The sequence below is a fragment of the Taeniopygia guttata genome, chromosome 3, assembly GCF_048771995.1.
Source record: "Taeniopygia guttata chromosome 3, bTaeGut7.mat, whole genome shotgun sequence".
Taxonomy (NCBI): Eukaryota; Metazoa; Chordata; class Aves; order Passeriformes; family Estrildidae; genus Taeniopygia; species Taeniopygia guttata.
Window position 1 is genome coordinate 58,781,457 of NC_133027.1, and position 13,331 is coordinate 58,794,787.

Genomic DNA, 13,331 nt, shown 5'->3' on the forward strand with positions numbered 1-13,331 from the left:
TATATCCTTATGTTAGCATTTAATCCTCCTGCAAGGATTTAAATTAGCATATAAACCAGATAACTGTTTCATTACAGCCTGTCAAAAGGAGTAAGAAAATATTTAAAGACTGTTAAGAAAATATTTTTTAAAGATACATTTTTTCTGGTGCCTTTAAAGTACAGACAGAAAGACAGTAGATGGAAAATGCATTATATTATTGTTTCCTTCAGAGACAAATGTCTTAAATGACAAGAGCAAAAATCTGGGGAGGTGTGTAATTCCTGTGTATGGTGTGGATTTTTTGCAATGCATAAAAATATTTTTTAATCATGTTTGCTAGCAATGTCAAGATACTTTGTGCATTTCTACAACCATGTCTGGGTTTTGGGAATAGTCTAGAGAATACATGTCCAGTTACTGTAATCTTGGATGACTTTTTGTAATTAATTTATTTTTGTAACCTGGCCCTTTCCACAGCACTGAATACTTACTGACCTTTAATTTCATTTACTGGAGGGTGGAGAGGAAAGAGGAGAAAAGAAAGGCTTTAGGAAATCCCTTTCCCCACCCTGCAGAAGAAGGTAACTTTTCTATTTAAATCTTTGGGTTTAAAGGCTGTAAGCAGAAGAAAAAATACAGATTATTTTTTATCCTTCATGAAAGCCAAATGTTGAAAGCAAATTATCAAATATTCAGGAGCATCATTACAAATTTGATACAACCTCTGGAATAGATGAGTAAAATGTTTGTAGTCCCTGCTGAACAACCTTTATGCTGATACATGATTATTAGTAATATGCTCTAGTTAATATTTCCATAATGCTCATTTAAGCAGGGTACTTTTTATAATGGATTTTGCTTTGGATTAATAATGCACACACCAGATCATTAATCTCTTAAGATGCTTTTCGTCCTACTTAAAAATAATCTAGTTTTCTCAAACTGAAAATATTTCTTCATGCAATTGCTTACTTTTTTGCTAGTTTAATTTAATTCACTCCTTTATTTCTATTTAAATCAATACCAGACATTTAGTATAAAGTAATATTTTTCTCTTGTGATCAAAAAGGTGGGTTTTTCAGCTACTTTCCTACAGGTGGAGGAAATCTATTTGTTCATTTCTCAACCTTTTGACAGGTCTGTTTTTACAAGCTTGGCTGTTTGTGATGGAGAATTAAAGTATGGAAACTATAGAAGGAAACAGATCAGAATGTAAACTGAGCCCAATGCAGTGAGGGGGAGTAGGTTTACACAAGATGCTTTGCACACTAGGAAAAAAGAGAAGAGACCCTCTTCTTCCTTCACATGATTGTGTGTTGAATTTTCATGTGGTGTAATAAAAGGCAAATTTTTAAAAGTTTTATTCATATCTCTTGGACATATGACTGAAAAATTGACTTGCAAATAGTTTAGACCACTGATTCTCCACTGTAAAAGGAGGCTCAGCAAAGTCACAACTGTATCTTCCTTCTGTTCATGTGGCAAATGAGACAGGTCTGAAAAATCAAGACCACAGAGCCCTGTGTGAAGTTGTTACAATGTCCTTGCTGTTGCAACAAGCAGGGAAATGCAGGAGTTTAAAGGATTTGGAAAGGAATCAGTTGACAGGGTCTGCACACTAAGTGTTTTCCCATGGCTGACCCCAGTCTCACGAGTGTCCCAAGCTGATGGTGCATGTAGGTGCTGAAGAAAGAAGTTGTTCTGTCGTCTGTCTCAGAGTGTTATATCTATCAAACCTTCAGGCTTCAGCTATTCAATGCCAGTCCTACTTTTATCACGCTTGGAAAGCATAACCATTATCTCAAAACTATTTAACCTTGGCTGTGTTTTTTCAGTAACAGCGGCGAGTTGTAATTTTGAACACAGATTCAGCTTTGTCCTTCTTGCTCAAAATAAGGTGTATTGTCTGGCAACAGATTATTATTATGCACATATTTATGCCTTATATATATATATAATATAAAGTTGAAAGATTTTTTCCTCTCCTTATGTCATAAAAACCATATCTGAATGTGTTGCAGTGCCAAAGGATACCACAGTGATTACATGTGCTACAAGCACGTGTGAGATGGCTTCTGCACTAAACTGAGGAACAGTTAAGGGTCTGCCTACAGCAGCAAAATATCAGAATGGGTGCAGTCCTGTGCTGGACCCTACAGATGCACTATCTGAGTCTTCTGTTCCCAGTGGGACTGGAAGTCTGTGGTAGAGAGCCAGCTATGCCCTAGCACAGGGCTGATGGCAGACACTGCAGCATCACCTCTGGGTAATGCAGACAAAACCAGCTTGTTTTATAAGTACATTTAGCATTGTCCTCATGGGCTACAGATAACTAATTACTAATAAAAATTATTTTTTTTCCTCCTATTTTAGTAGGGTGGCTATTTTAGCTTCTGATCTAAATACAGTAAATGTTTCCTTAAAACTCACATGAAAAAAGTCCATATCTAAGCACTTTGGAAATCTGAAAGCCCTGACATGCTGCATGTACGTCCCTTCTATACTGATTTGGCAAGTCCAAAGGTTTTTTTTTTCTTTTCTTTCTTTTTTTTTCCCTCTCCTCTCCTTAAAATGAATCTATTTCAGATGAGAATGTGAAGTTGCATAGCGAATTAGCTTTATTTGTGCAAAGTATAAGCTGTCACTGCCTACACCCATTCATCTCAGTAACAAAGGGGATAAATGAAAGGGGCAAGTGGGAGATTCCTAGCTACATCACTATGTGCAGGGTAATATTACAGGCTCAAAGCAGAACCACTGGTATCAGTGATATGTTCCTAAACCAACTGTGTAAGTCTGAAAAGAGAAAAGCAAACATGAGAGAAAGGAGTGTCAATACAGGGGCGGGGGGAATGGTGGGTTCCAGTATAACACACTCAGTGCATACTGCATAATTGTTTCCCTGTTTGCTAATAATGATTATCTGCTCTTTTATCTTAAATATGCTTCTCGCCACCTTTGGATGTGAGAGATAATTCTGACACAGTGAGGCTTGCAGTTTGAGCTATCCTTTTCATAGTAAATAGAACTTGATAATGAAAATACCTCATGATCCCTCCATTTACAAATCTGGCAAATCCCTATGATACTATTTTGCTCCCATCCCTGTATGTTAATGTTATTGTGACTGCTAAGAAAATCCATAAAATGTGAGACCACAACTCAGAATCTTACAAGTTGGCAGTTGTGACTGGTTAACACTATTGAGTGGCTGGGCTTTCATCCTCTCACATTTCTCCCTGTGCAGTATTGTTCCACTGTAGAGTTATTGCCAGATGCATAAATATTATCAATAAATTATCAGCTGTATCAGGAATTTTTCTTGAATGTTCTTCTAACATAAAAAATCCTTTTTCCCCTGGTATGAATGAGTTGTAAATAAATCACATGTCCAACATATCTATCAATATATGTTAAATGTAGTGATCAAACTGGGTTAGATTTTGTACAATCCTCTGGCAGATACTTCTAGAAACAGTTTGTATCAATGCTGTTCATTGAATCCTAAAAATGACTTCGTGTTATTACTCCTTAAAGGGCAAAGGGGATTATTGATATTGAAGCCTTTTGATAATTTCAGTGAATCTGTGCTGTGCTTGTTGGGAGATGCTTTTTACCAGTCTGTAGTGATTTTGCCATTGAAGATCTCTTACCCATGGTGATCCACTGACAGCTTCTCTTCTTTCCATCAATGTGCACATTCTTGTCACAATTTAGCCGTGGCACTCTTCAGTTTTTGATGTTGCACTTTTCTGAGTCAAGATTAGCTGTAACAATTGCCATGCAAAAGGCAGCAATATGACCACAGTCAGTTTGGCTGTTCTGGCTATGAAGTATTCAGACCTTCAGTGCAAGACGCCTTTGTCATTATTTTCAAAGAACTTTGCTGTAATTTCATCAGGAGGGGAATGTTTCTCCCACATTGTTTTTCTAACCTTCAAAATATTTTGCAATGAATTTGTAATTGGCAGGGTCTGTGCATAGTTTAAAGGTTTGAAGTGCTTCAAGTCCATTAGTTTTACATTATAAAGAACATGTATTTACTGAAAAATCATTGAAGAGGAAATTTAGTATCTTTTGGTGCTCTGTTAAGTGATACTGATCAATTGTAAAAGGGACTGTTACTCTCATGCTACTTGGCCTGGCAAGGAATATAGCCATTATTATGGCCTGTGGTATTACAAGGTACATGGTTTTGGATAATGAAATAAGTATAGCTGATTTCATCCATGGCTGTATTTGGAAATCAGTCCAAAAGAAGAAATAATTGAGTAAACCCACCATCCTTCTCTTTTGCTGAATAAAGTTACTTGAAGTGAGCCAGCTTGCAAATAATTTCATCATCCTACTAAATTGTTATGGCTGGTCACCTGTTCGCATTCTCTTACTGACTTAATTACAAAAATTCACAAATCTTTTGTCAAGATCTTTGTTAAGGGAACACTTCAATAGTGTCAGAATTTCTATATAAAAGTAAAAGTTAATGAAATTCTGCCTATGTGAGTCATACATTATAAGTAATGCCAGAGAGGGAAGAGTAGGGGGACTGCCCAGCTAAACTTCTTTTAACCTGTGCCTCTTTGCAATAAAATAATGATAGTCAGGGTTTCCAAAGAGATAAGGGTTTGAAAAGTGAGCACGCCAGCTAATAGCTGTGCTAAGAGGCAGAAAGCGGGGGAACAATACCAATGCAGCGGCCTCTCGGTGTCTCTGTGCCTCGGAGCTCAATAGTGAATGCGCGGCATTGTTCAGCTGTGAAAAGTCTCTGAAAAGTCTCGGAGCGCTGGGGATGTCAGGGCAGACCGAGGGAAACTGATTTTCAGCTTGTAGCCTCCTTGTCAGAGGGCTGGGAGAAGCCCGGGGGCAGCAGGCCATTCCTCAGGGCTCAGCTCTACCGGCTTCATGCTCATCTGTGGCGAGTCCCACGCAGGACTCTGCCGCTCATCACTGTGCCCCTGGGAGAGCATGAAGGAGAGGGGAAGGATTTTTTTCCCCTCATGATGGGTTTCATGTTTGAATGTTAAGTGAAAATTTTCCCTGAGGGAAGTTGGAAGGCAACATTTGAAATTAAAGAAAAGCGTGGACATAACAGAAGTTATTTCATTGAAGATTTACGGCTTAATGGTTCAAATTTGGTTGCAGGTTTTGGAAGAAGAGAAATGTTTAACTGTGTGGGGGGTTGGGTGTTTCTTAAATAAAAAGAGATTCTAGGTAAGTCATGAGAATGGCTCTTAAGTGAATTACCTTGTAAGTTCCCATGTGTGTAGGCCATGGAGTTGAGAAAGCTTTGATGTTCTTCCTATAAGCAGGAATAACAAAAAATAATTGGGTTTTAGTATGGCTTGTTGGGAAAATCCTGCAGTTCCACCACAGAGTTAATAAATCCTCCCCTCCTCAGCTCTTGCCCTCACCTGTTTTAGACAACAAAATTGGCCTTTGTGGCCAAGTTTGTCTAAGTCCAGGCTGTGTGTTTTGGATTTGAGAATTTGATTTGGATTCTAGCTCTAATATTTTAAAAAGGAAGGATTTGCTACTTCTTTGTCATAGAAAACAATCAAGTGAAAAACCCAAACAAAGAAAGTGGTGGGACTGAATGTCCCTATCTGGAAGAAATATAAAGTGTGAAGGAAAAATCTGAGAAAAATAACTGCTTTAGCTGTACTATCTGGATTTAAATAGGAATCTAAGTTTCTGTTTTCCCTGTCTCTGATCTAAACATGAGAAGATTAGTCTGAGTTGTTTACTGAATACCAGTGGGTTTAGATATTGTTTACTGTAGTTAACAAGAACTCTGAAAACTGGCTATATAGAAGTGCTTGAAGGCTGCTAAAGGAAAGTAAAATGGTACTGACTATAAAAGCCAGAAAAGCAGAAGGATGGTAGCAAACAGTTTTTATCTGATGTCTGTTCATGAATGTTTTAAATCTCAACTACCTTGCTGTGAACAACAAAGTGGTACGTTTTTAAGAGGTTTCATGCCCCTCTCGTGTTTGCATTTGTCAGAGTTTTTTTTTCTTCCTCCAGATTGACAAAAAATTGCATAATAAATCCAATGGTCAGAAGAAATCTGAAGATCCCTTTTTTTACTAACTTCCTTTATATGGTGTTACGTGTCTATAAAATTCAGTGAATATAACCCTGAATAGGAATGTTAGAGAATTTTGATACTTTGAAGTCAATAGGATTATTTTTCTGTAGCTGTTGGTAAAGAAGGCACAGGGATTCTGCAATATATATAGCTTTAATAAAATGCCTGTCTGGTTCAAATTAAACTTTTTATTGCTCTGATAAGAAAGCACAGAGAAAGGCTTATGACTCAGGAAGTCAGTTGCTATGAATTATGCACCAAATGTTCTCTGTAACCAAGTCTGGGCTTCTAATCTGTTTGCTTCTTGCCCTGTGGCTTCTGAAGTGTGATTGTTGTCACTGTTAATCTTGAATTCTGATATGTCAATAAGTGTTGCAGGCATTAACACCATCTGCATATGGCTGCAGAGGCTGCACTGTTCTGTACACTGACATTGCAGAGATATCAATCTCAATTCATGCTTTGCTTCTTGAATACAAAAACTCTAAGGAAAGTAGTGCTTGTTGGGATAGGAATTTTGCTCTCAATGGTTTGTGTCCATGAAATAACAGCAAGGAAGTAGTAGGAAGTATTGTAGATGCTGCAGAAGAGCCTTAAAGCAACTGTGAAAGCATCAGGAAGACTTCTTCATCACAAATGTGGATCTATTGGAATGGCTTTCATAGACATACCTGAATAGCTGACAAAGCAGGGAAGGGAATGACAAGGAAGGGAAGTTGCATTTTCATGTAGCACTGTATTTTCTCTTTATTGCAACAGGCAACATGAGAGGAAAGGTGTAAAGCATGATGCCCATAATTTAAAAATGCAGATGTTCTCCCCATGCTCCAAAGAGTAATTTGGAAACACCAAATCAGGGTAAATGGCAGTCCTGATGTGATGGGGTCATCAGCAGAAAATAAAAAATGAAGAACTGGAGTGGCTGCATTTTTAAGGATCTGATGTTTGTGTCAGCAACAAGACACCTTTGATTGTTCTGCTGTGATCTGTTATTTCACTGTCATTTGGCAGTCCTAGTCTTCTTGACCTTATTTATGTAAAATTCCACACTTAGCTGTAGAAGCAATACAGTGAGAAGGCATTGTGTATGTTAAACTCCTTTGAATCTGAACATCTGCTTGGGTTTTTTTAAATTTTATTTTCATTTAAAGTTTGTGAGATATCAAAATACTCATTACTATATTTTGTAAAAATCAGCTGCAGCATTTATTAAATCCAGAATTCTTTAGCTGTCATTGCATATGTTCCTATTGAACTAGGATTTTGAAAGAGCTCTTAGCTTACTGTTGTAATGCCACCTTAAAAATAAGACTTAATGTTCCCTTTCAGGAGGGTGAGCATAAGAAAAAACTGACATGAAATGCCAGAACCAGTCTGTGGTGCAGCCAGACCAGCAATATGTCTTAGTTCCAACCTGTGTACAATTTAAGGATTCTTCTCCCCAAGACAGAAACGTGAACACTGCTTTCTGCAACTTATATTTTTATTAAAGAGAGAAGAAAAAAGTTTTCATTTTATTGTAAATGTGAACATCTGTTAGGAGGAGCCTGCTGTTACTATTTAAGTTCTGTTTCAAAATTCTGGTTGCTTCCTGAGGTGCAGAGGAGGTTCCAGTAAGTGGCTTTAGTTTGAAACCAAATGGGAGAGACTGTTTAGCTGTATTTAAAGGAAAACATCAATTATTTAAAGCTTCTGCAACCCACTTCTATTTGGCATCTAACATTGTCTGCTATATCAGAGAACCGGCTTTTATAAAATGTGTTTTGCTTCATGTAGGATTTTCACTGGAAAGATTTGTAAGTCTTTGGAGAGAATTTGGAGGCAGAAGCAAACAAAAAACTAGTTTAAAAGTATCAAAGAGCTAATCTATTTGTGCTAGATACTGTAGTTACAAGTTATATTGAAAGTGAAAGAGGTGAGTTGTAAAAGCGTATCTTCTTTAAGGTCATACCAGTTTTTCATTGGAGCTAACAAGAATGATTAACAGATACTGTTTCCTTCTTCTGAAACTGTGTCTCATTCGCTGAAGTTTATTTTACCTGCTTTAAAGTGAGATACAGTTAGCAATATTTAGTCTTAAAAACCTCCCAATGTTCTTGGTAAAGCAACAAATGTTGTGTGCTATATCCCCTGCCTAGCCAAGACCCTCTGAGTGCTCGTGCTGCATTGGGCTTTGAAAAGCTGTGAACTTAGTAGCAACTTTAGGTTGCTTAGATGAAGTTGAAAACAGTAGTGTGTTACATGTTGGCCTGGCAAGACACTTGCTCAGAGCAGTAAATTAGGCTGGGAAGAAGTAAAAATCAAATGTGGTGTCTAAGCACTGTTACAGTGATACAGTGTGGCATGGAAAACCACTAGTAAGGTGCCAGCAGCAAGGCCTGATCCTGTGTGGTGTGGGGTGGAAGGAAGGTTACATGTGGATTTTCATTCTGGCAGAACAATTTTAGTGTAAAAGTACTAAAATGTTGAAACAGCATCATGTTGAACACATTTCTTACACTTCTTCACTAAACGCCAGTATGAGCAAAGAAAAGGTTGTAAAAGCTTTCATTGCTTGTCATCTAGGGTATTACCCCTCCTTGTCATCTAGGGTGTTATTCCTCTGTGTGCATTCACATCTACAAATCTTCACCGAATTTTCATTTGCTCTGATACAGAAAAGAATTTAACTGTGCCTTTTTAAAATTCTTTTTAAAGAGGAGAGAAGCCAGCCTTCGAAATTGACAAGGAGATGCAAAACAATTCTTCTAAAAGGCTTATAAATGGAGGCTTGGATCCATATGCTCTGTTTGTGTTGCAGTACATCAGCAGCATGTGATGGCTTGTTCCTTTTGTTAGGTGTCTCTGCAGCACTGTGTACAGATTAAATAGCTACTGCATTGCAGAGAGTTATTAATACATTACATTGCACTTCCAGGGAAGATGTCAGTGTGTCCTTTAGCCTGAATGTACCTTGTGGTTGAGTTGGGGTGATTTTTTAAAATTTTACTTTTTCAGTAAATTCTTAGGCAACTGGGAACTGTAGAGTAACATTGTTCTTAACCTCTATAAACTTCACTTACTCTTCAAGTTTAGAGAAATCAAAGCCTTGTTCCAAAATAAAAACAGGTTGCCCTTCTCAAATCTTAATCCTGATACACTAATTATGTGGTCTTATGCCACTGTACATACAATAGAAGTAAGCAGGAGATGGGGCAGAGAAAGGTATGCAACTCCTAAAATATAATGCAGTTAATCAAAATGCATGAAATACCAGAAAATGAGAAGTGGGGCCAACCCATTATTTTTCTGCCACATCTGTGTACTGCATTTGTGATGCACATCAGTAAAAAGGAGGCTTTTTGGCTTCCAGTCTTCTGCCCTGACACCTCTCAGATCTGTGCATGTCCAAAGTGATGGAGGTTGAAGGGTTGTTCTTGGGGAAATTCTTATGTGTGTGGGAAACTTCTGCTGACTTATACATGGGGATGGGAGAGGTAAGGTCAGGTGTGGGTATGCAGAGATGAAAGACCAAGACAGAGCAAAGTAAAGATTTCAGCTCTGTTTCCCTCTTCCCTCCATCCACAGGAGAGCTCCCTGTGCCAGTTTAGACCAGTGGCTGAAGCTCACACTGCAGTTCTGCAGCCCCTATTTTTACCCAGCCCACTGAAACAGATGTGGGACACTTTTTGTCCTTGAGACTTCAGAGTTCAGGAGCTTCAAATGATGAAGCTGCTGATACTACTTGTATTCAGAGGAGTAAATCATTAGCTCCTGACAGAAATATGTGTGCATGTGGAACATAGCAAAAGTATGGTATATTTGCCATATTCAAATGATTTGAGTAGCTGGGTGCCGCACTGTAGATGCACTGAAAATTTTGGCACCAGTGTTGGCCATTCTGTGCCTTTGAGTATGTCCAGGACTTACAGATATGTGGTAGCTCACTCTAAAGTATTTTGCATAGATCTTACAAAAAGATCTTTTAATGTAAATATGCAAGTGTTAAAAAAGTCCTCAGAAGCTGTAGGAGAATCCAGAGAATACAGAAGAGAGCATATCTCAGTGATCTGTGATGTCAGCATGGCAGGCTGTAAACACCTGATCTTTTAGCCTGGGTAAAAGGGACTTTCACCCCAGGAGCCCTGATGTTCAGATCAAAGTGTTTCACAGCTTTGCCAATGGTTTCAAGGCTGTCTTTGCTTCCTTTTCTACCTCCAGTTTCCTGCTGTAAGGCATTGTTCAAGGACTGTGCTCTTTAGGAATACTCAGAATGAAGCTGTCATGTGCAAGGACACAGGTAGTGGATTTCAAGCATAGTTTTAAAGATAGAATGCCTCTTTGTGGACTACGTTTCAGTGTGCAGCTGTGAGAGCACACCTGGAAAGTGGTGCCAGCAGCTGGGAGCTCTTCTGGCTTCTTTTGCCTCCCAGCTCCAAGATGGAAATGCCACCACACCCTCTGCAGGGAAAGGAGATGTCAGCTTTCTCATGGGTTAGCAGGTTAGCACCAGCCTATATCCTTTTTTCTCGTTTTCTGTTTTTCATCTTTTCTTTCCTCCTGCTTCTCCTCTCACTGCCTCCTCTCCTTTCTGTTTTCTTTTTTTTTTTTACTTTTTTTTTCTCCTTTTCCTTTTACTTGTCTTTGTTGTGATTTAGCACAGAACACTTGATGGTATGGTTTTCACATTTTCTTCTGAAATTCATTTCTCTTGCCCTGAAGAAAAACCCAAATCACTGAATCTTTGCAAGCACACTGCAAAAGCCTGTTCCTGTTTATGTTAGGGCAGAATAAGATCCAGAATGCTTCTCTTTCCTGAGATCGTCCTATTATATTGCAAGTTCATGGAAGTTTCTAACGTAAACACAGAAATTTCACAGTACCAGCTAGTGATTTATTTGCTTTACATGCTTATCAATATTGTCTACAAATCAAGGAAACAAATGCTGTGGAAGTGGGGGCTCTATTTGATGTTTGCTCAGTGTTGTGCCTGGAAAAATGGAAGTTAGTGGGTGTTGCTCAGTGAAGTGTGCATTTTAAAGTTACCCACAGTGATGCCCATTGTCCGGTCCCTGAATTGCATGATGTCATGTGTCATTTAAAGCTTGTAGTGATGCCGAAGGCTGTCGGTGCGCTGGGAAAAAGGCGATGAGAAAGTTGTGAATCAGGTTTCTGTAAAGCCTTTGTGTTTAGGGTTTTGATAGATAAAAGCTGACTCATGCAATATTTCTGGCGAAGGAGCTGTACAGACTAGTAAGAGCTTCTCGTTTTACCTGAGTGCCCAATGAGCTAATTCGGGAACAGCTGAAGTCAGAGCCCGCGCCTCTCCTCTGCCGCACAGGTAGCTCGTGGGCTCTTCGGGGAGGACTGAAAAGGAGAGAGGACTTGTTCAGCCCGGGCTCGAGGAGCCAGAAACATTCCTCAGTGGTGAGATACTGTCGCAGAGGATTTTCCCTTGCAATAATGTTCTGGGGTATTAGCGTGCTTGATTGTGACAGAGGCTATTCTGCTTTAAATACTGCGGGCAGTGGGGGTGGGGGGACGGTAATTGGGCTGATAGAAGCACATTAGTTGGTGACTCTTTTCCCTTGTTGTGAGATTTCTAATAAATGGAATTTCTGTTCCTCAAAGTTCAGTTAAAATACTTGGCAGAGCATCGTTTGTGGCAAATAGTGTAGCTCTCTGGTGTGCTATTTTTCACAGAGGGTGTTAGTTTTAGAACTGATATGTATTCATATATGAAATTAGTGATTAAAATCTGCTGACCTTCACTTGGACAGGATCCAGAGCAGAAGATATAGGGAGTGCATTTAAGATCATTTGGGATTGGAATTGGATGGATTTTAATATTTCTCAGTCAGGAAGCTGTAAAGCATTTTTGTTTTTGAATTCCAGTGTTGCATTTTGAATCTGATACTGAATGTAGAAATTGTTCTGAACTAGTTTGCTTAATTGTATCCACAGTATGAATGCTTTATTTGAAATATGAAGATATCTCAGGGAAAAAAAAAAAAACAGGAAAGATATTTCTTGTAGTCTCATCGCTTTTTGGTAGCTAAACTCCAGAGGATGTGAAGACTATAATTTCTGGTAATGTTGACTTTGTAGATAACACCTAAGGTGCTCTCTTTTTTTTTGCCTGGAGAAAGGCAACAAGAATGCTAATCATGAATATAAATTAACTTTGGAGTTTTTACTTGTGCAGTTATGTCATAAAATTTCATGTGCAGTAAACAACTTGGAGGAATAAACACCTATATTTAGATGGGACTTGAGGATCTTTAAGTCAGTTTTATATTTAAAGATAAAGCACTTTATCTCTCGTTGTATACTAATGTTCTAGCACAGCCAAAGCTGCAGAGATAATGGAAAACCATTTATCATTACCATGAATAGTATTACAGGAAGGAGGTTTTTGTTAAAGAAAAGCAAGTGATAGCAGAAGGTTATGCATTTTTGGTGAGAACTTATTTACGACTGCGCAATAAAAACCCAAGACATGCCAAGATGGTTGTTTTGCATGTGCCTTCAGCCTTGTAACTAATATTAGAGTTGCCTGTTGGGATGAAACAGTAGTATTCCTTGCCCTTGCATGTCTGTAGAGTGGACACATGTCATTGTTCTTGCTGGGGAGTGCTCTGGGGTTGTGCTATGCCAGTGTGTGTGCGTGACACAGGAGCAGGGAGCTTTGCAGGGGCTGGGAAGGGGGAGAGAGTAACTGAATTAATGCAAAGGCACAAACAAGAAATGACCTTGTTTGGGGAGCATGTTTCCTTGTGAGTAGGGACAAGTAGTAATTATCCTCCTTTCAGTTCTGAGCTAACAAGTAATTACTGTTATTCCTTAATTAAAGTATGCAAATTGAAGATTTTTTTTTCTTCTTCCCAGACTGAGTTAAATACTGTTATTCACAACTAACAAAAGTTCTCAATATTATTTTGGTTCATCCTTGAAAAGGTTCAGTAACCAAAAGAAAGCCTAACAAAAAAAGCAGTGAACCAGGCCAGACATGGGTCAGGGTATAGAAGAGTTGCTCAGAGTGTGTGCCTCCGCAGGCTCTGGGGGTACCTACAATTTCACACACTGTTTGCAGACTCAGTTTTGATGAATGCACCTACCCACTGGTGCTGCTGCTGAAACTGGAAGGATAGGGTGGAGTGGGCTTGTAAATCAGTCCCATGGGATATGGGACAAATTACTTGCTTTTTATAGTAAGTTTCTATGAAAAACAGAAATTTGCAACAGGTTACAGGGTTTGCAAAGGCACTGGGTCAGTTATGAT

At 38.7% G+C, this 13,331-nt stretch overlaps 1 protein-coding gene across 7 annotated transcripts in view; it reads left to right on the plus strand.

Annotated features, from left to right (window-relative positions):
• The window catches only part of PLEKHG1 (pleckstrin homology and RhoGEF domain containing G1), a 123,166-nt gene that overhangs the window by 60,317 nt on the left and 49,518 nt on the right, over positions 1–13,331 (plus strand). The window contains exon 1 of one of the 7 annotated variants that reach the window (XM_030268010.4): positions 6,023–11,476. The exons of the other annotated variants lie outside the window; for them this stretch is intronic. The gene's annotated coding sequence lies outside the window, so the exon portion shown is untranslated. Of the gene's footprint in view, positions 1–6,022; positions 11,477–13,331 lie in introns of those variants that run through there. 7 annotated transcript variants of the gene reach the window in all.